This window comes from Cygnus olor, chromosome 4 (genome assembly GCF_009769625.2).
Source record: "Cygnus olor isolate bCygOlo1 chromosome 4, bCygOlo1.pri.v2, whole genome shotgun sequence".
Classification (NCBI taxonomy): Eukaryota; Metazoa; Chordata; class Aves; order Anseriformes; family Anatidae; genus Cygnus; species Cygnus olor.
Window position 1 is genome coordinate 17,998,650 of NC_049172.1, and position 6,000 is coordinate 18,004,649.

General features: G+C 34.7%; 1 protein-coding gene across 1 annotated transcript in view; it reads left to right on the forward strand.

Moving 5' to 3' along the window:
• The window catches only part of MICU3 (mitochondrial calcium uptake family member 3), a 47,705-nt gene extending 42,499 nt beyond the window's left edge, over positions 1–5,206 (forward strand). Inside the window, 1 exon segment of the mRNA XM_040555843.1 lies at positions 2,752–5,206. The gene's annotated coding sequence lies outside the window, so the exon portion shown is untranslated.
• Positions 5,207–6,000: the final 794 nt, after the last annotated feature.

Consider the following 6,000-nt stretch of genomic DNA (forward strand, 5'->3'; position numbering starts at 1 on the left):
AGTTTGAATTGGCACTCTGAAATGGGATAAACAGTTCATTGTGCTGAACAGTGCATCTCTCTAAATTGCATAAATGCCATTTCCTTCACAGCATAAAGAATGTTATACCCTTATAATAAATAATTAAAATCTGTCCTTGGGGATCAATTATACAAGGTCCCTGTGGTCTAAAGAGCTGACAATGTTGTTGGAGAGCTTGTCTTTCTACATTGCTCTTGCTGCAGGGCACAGAACCTGGCTGGGCAACAGCAGGTGTACTGCTTTGTATGTACTGTAGGGAGAACAGGAAAAAAAAACTTTAGTAGAGAATTGGTGAGTAGAGTTGAGAGGTTGACTGTACTTTGAACATTTTAAGAAAAGGCGATCCATTAAATTTTTAACAAAGCCCTTCCAGAGCTAATTTAGAATCACAGCATCACAGAATGGTTTGGGTTGGAAGGGACGTTAAAGCCCACCCAGTTCCAACCCCCTGCCCTGGGCAGGGACACCTCCCACCAGCCCAGGCTGCCCACAGCCCCATCCAGCCTGGCCTTGAGCACCTCCAGGGATGGGGCATCCACAGCTCCTCTGGGCAACCTGTGCCAGTGCCTCACTGCCATATAGTAAAGAATTTCCTCTTTACATCTAATCTAAACCTACCTTCTTTTAGTTTAAAATCATTATCCCTTCTCCTATCACTGTAGTCCCTGGCAAAGAGTCCCTCTCCAGCTTTCTTTTCATTTCTGAAGCAGGATGCTAGAGGACAACTTCATTAGGAATTCTAATCCATTTAAATATGCTGTTTGATAAACTGTGTATTCAGTAACTGTAATAGGTATTTAAGCTGTAATTCTGATTGTATTGACTTTTACAGTATTGGCATAAATACTTTGTCACAATAGTAAAACTAGAAATTGAGATGTATATCCCAATGATTTATTCAATACCTTAAGATTTTTGAATTACGAAAACTGTTTGCTGGATGATCTGAATTTTGTGGGGTTTTAAAATTTCTAATTAAGTTTTTTAGGAAGTAATAGTAGGTAAAACAAACATGTTTTGGATTGGGGAAGGAAATTTCATTTTGAGAAAGATGTGAAAGACTTAAGCATGAATTTAGAACCTCATTTTTATTCATACTTCAGCAATAAATTACTATCTTTTGTCTTCTGGTTTGTCATGTAGTTAATACTTTGAAAGCTGTTAGTTTCCGTACTTTACTAATATACAATAGTTGAATACATCTGTCAGAAGAGAGAGCTTTAAAAAAAGTAAAAATAAAAACTGAAGTGGCCGCTGCTTAACTCATCTCCAAAGCAGAAGTGAGAAGTGTGGGATAGCCACACCTTAGTCATTTTACAAATGTAACTGGCAGTTACAGAAGTCAGACTTGGTGCTAAAATTGAGTAGACCCTTAAAAACATCTCTGGATACAGTGGGAGGAAAATATTCCACTGGAATGGGAAGATATCAGAGAGCAATGTGACAAGATGTTTCTTCTGTAAGTTTAGTACACTGAGAGTAGATACAACAGAAATGTATACATTTAGAAGTAGGTGAACAGTTCATGTAGTTCGGCATTTCTTTTACAGATTTTCATGAACATTTCTCTGAATCTGTTTAATAAAATAAAAAGTAAATGCATATCTTAAAGCACCAGTTAATCAACTGAATGTGCTTTTGTTAAATAATGCAATGCATTGTATAAGTAATGCATTTTTAGATAAAATTGACCATAAATCTCAACTAAATTACTTATTAATGTAAGTATTATTTCTAATATTTAAAGTACTGCTGTGGATTAGATTGTTTTCTGAGTATTTACAACTTCTGCATAATACTTTATTTATGCTTTTAATTATACAAGATGAGTAATAAGAATAGTAATAAGGATATTTGGGAATATAGGTTTCATTCTGTAGTGGTTGGTATTCTGCGATGGCACGATATTTTTCACAACTTCGCTCAGTTTAACCAAAACAAGCTATCAGGCAGTCTCTCACCTTGACACTGTAACCATTTTCGTGTAGATGCTGATGGATTATGATTGAAAATTACTTGTAAATGCTTGTGACTCATCGACAATTGTTGTTCCTCCCTTAGCTTCTTTCCCTAGTTGCTATCCTGCTCCATCTTTGTGTACACACTCACAAAACAGGTTTGTGAAATTAGGTATAGTGGAAGAAATAAGGAGATCCAGTGATGCCTGCAGACAGCATACAGGCTATTGAGTCTCCCAGGACAGCCTTTGGCCATTATTCCTCTCCATTCAATGGGCGCTTAATAATGTTACTGAGCTACAATGCAGTCTAGGTTTATGGTAACCTAGTATAAAGAAGCTTTCATATCATCTACCTTTGTTATATTTGGCCTTTGTTAATGCCTCAGTTTCATGAACATCAATAGGTGTCTATGCGCATGCTAGAGGTGAACTTTTTAGCGCAGTGTCAACATGAAGAAGGAAGAAACAAAACTATATAGAGAGTAGGAGACACATCTGAATGAATAGGAATAGTCCTTTCCTATAGCTTTTAATACAAATAGGCTTTGGTTGAATGCTGTGTGCTGTGAGGTGAGGATGTTTTTTGAAATCTTACCCTACCTAAAGGTTTATAACCCTCATTTTAAGTACTTTTGAGCCATAGAAGTATTTGATCTTTCATTATTTTAATATTAAAGCATATATCTGGTTTGTATGAGTCTGAGTAAAATTTAATGTAGTATCAGAGTGAAAAATATCTTTTTCCAACTCTATGTTTTCACTTTTCACAGGAGAGTCCGAAGTCTGGTTGGAAGGAATATTATTCTTGTGTGATGACTGTAACCAGTGAACATCTCAGAGATCTATGGAAGCAATTCCGGAGACGAGATATGCTAAGATAAAGAAAGAAATAAGGATTACGTGCACTGGTTAGAACTATATTTATTCCTATAAATTCTGGATGAAGAACAAGCTAACCCAGGTGAATTGTGAATCTTCCAGCTGTGTTAGAAAACAGAGGACAACTTTTCCACTAAAAGTACTGGTTATGAACCTTTACAACCAGTTTTTCAGTATGTATTTATTTAAATGACAAACTATCCTCTGATTGGCAGAAGTCTTTTTTTTTTTTTAAGATCACATTTTGAATATTTGTCATTATTTTGAGAGATGTTTGTCACGTAAAGGAAAACAAAAAAGAAGTATTACACCTGGGTAAGAAAACATTTTGGCAATGAACAGAAACTGCCCATATCAACTTAGACTGTGAATTTGCTTTCAGAAGAACACTACTAAATGTTTGTGCTGAATTGGAAATGAGAGTGCGTTATGTAGCATAACAATTACATACGAGTTGAATGTACAAATTAAACTCTTAGAAGCTATAACAAAGCAGTTATTTTGAAAATGGTAATAATATTATGGTCATAATGTGAAAGATAGGTATTTACCTGAGAGTGGTACTGTATGGACTGTAATGTTCAGATTCCCTAAGTCTTACTATTATTTTTATTAATTTATCTTTAAAAAAAATATATTGATTTTAAGATATCTTACAAGCAGTACGCTGAAGGAAAGTCAAAATATTCAAATTCATGTTAAGTAACACACACTTCATAATATTTATTCTAAACTGTATTTCCATATGTATAAATTCACTTATATTAGAGTAAAATTTCATGTGTTCTTGTGAATATTGCACTTTTATATGAAGTAAGACATGGTATTGAGTAGAAATTGTTGTCATCTAATTTGCTACTCTGGAATGCAGCATCTGAAAAATGGTTAAATAACTTGTGTTTGTGTCAAACTAAAAAGCAAAAGAAAACATAAATGCATGCAGCAGCTCAGAGTAATGCTCAGTTATATTATTTGATTATCGTGCATCAAATATTAGACATAAATTGGGTTTTAATAAGGTGATGGAGACTACAGGCAGTTAGTAGCCACCATGACCTTTTATGTCCTGTACGTTTAGGTGTTACGGAAACAGTCATAGGAACATTGTTATATTTATTTTTTCTCTTCTCTAATTTTTTTTCTTTGCAATTCAGTAGCAGTGTTTTTTTCTTACACCCTTTCAAAATGATTATTATGTGATGTGAATTAGGTCTAAAGAAACACAAACACAATTTTTGTATCATTCTTGAAAAGGTTCACTGGACCTTAAATAAATCTGTTTAGGAACAATCTGTGCCTTGAAAGATTTCTATCTGGATAGACACACATTAAAACTAATGTCAATAAATTAATGTTACCAGAAAGGCAAGTATTTTGTTTGGTTGACAAAATAAAACCAAAATAATGGTTTTAAATCTTCTAGTACTCCAAGTACTTGTAAGCAAACATTTCAAAATTCTGTTTAGTGCATGTTGTTTGAATACCATCTTAGCATTGCATGCAAGTGGAAAAGATGTATAGCATCTGTGGAAGTACACCTAAGTTCATAAATACGTATTAAATATTTATCATAAGAATTATCTCTATTTAAAAATCAAAACAAAATGAAAAGCAGGCTGTTTTTTAAGAAATTCCACTTTGAAAATAATAAAAAAAAAAAGCTAATTAGAATATCTTTTTAGGTGTGGCTTTAATCTAAGAAACAGCCAGTTCAGAAAGCTTTTGGAAGATGCTATTTTAATTTATATTTCATGATGAATACTTACCAAATTTCCACCTTGACATGCTTAAACCACTGACAACAAAAATCAAGAAAGATTTGTATAGAGGTTCTTGAACTGACACAACAGAACATGGATAAGCTGCAGTCCCCGTGTGATCATTTAGGGAATCATTGGTATTCAATGTATCATCTTGGTACGCAGAACTGTCTCACTGCTTCTTGTCAGTGTATGCAAAGCCCAATTTGCTACTTCAGTGATGAAGGACAAAAAATGGGAAGAAAGGATAGGGAGTTACTGAAGGGGTTCCCCTCCTTCGTCTTCAGTCCCTGCTGCCCTTTCATAGTGGTCCTCACCATAGAGAAGGCAGCAGCACCATCATCATTTGGCTCCTCCACTACCCTAGGCAATAGTGCACTTTGCTTTTAAGGCTGGCTAGAGACAATTTTATCATTTTTCTATATATAGTTCCTAACTGTAGGCACTTAATATAAAATAGAATGTGAAAATGTCAGATTAGTTTTTAAGAGTATTTTTCTTGTGTTTAATAATAATTTATGTAATGTAGAATATGAATATATGCATATAATATTCTTGTTTATTTCAAAATAAATGCACTTGAAACTAATTTTCTTTGCAGTATATATCATTCAAGTTCTTCTGTCATTGATCCTTTTTTTGTGTAACACGGGTGTGCAAGTACTTTACATTAGAGCATCTCTTCATCACAAGAGTGCTTTTTTTTGATCTTTTTAGATGACTGTGCTTTTCTGCCACAGAATTCTGTATCAAAAAGCTGGACATACAAGGAAAGACAGGTGAAAACAAAGTATAATGGGACATGCCATCTGCTGCAGGGGCACCCCTCGGATAGGCAGCAGTCAGTGTGCTCAAAAAAAGCTTATTCAAAATCCTCCAAATTCCTGTCAGCAGAGAAAATATATATTCTGCAACTAAGTAAAAGTTGAGGAACTGAAGGCTTTGACATTTTTAATCCAGCTCTTGGTCTCTTCCATGAATTAAGAAGACTGTAATAATGCAAAAAGTTATTTAGTGGATGCTAGGAACTACTCGCTGAGGCGCAGTGCAGCTGTAAATTCTGATAAAATGGTAACTGCTAAACCCCGCAGCTTTGTGATACTAGCTTCTGTCTGAGCTCTGATGAATTCCTCCTTCCCAGCAGAATATCCTGTACAGTATTAGCTGCTCCCTGCTAATATTCTGATGGTTAAAATCACACTGGCAGATTCTCTCTATGCACATTTTGACAGTAAGTTGGTTCCAATTACTTTCACAGCAAATTTATGCACTTTCTTCTAAAGTTATCAGGCTGAAGAAGAAGAAATATGAGCTAATGGTGACTAACAGCATATCGTTGGTCATACTGCCTGGTTTTCTATAGTTACTTGGTCGCTTCTT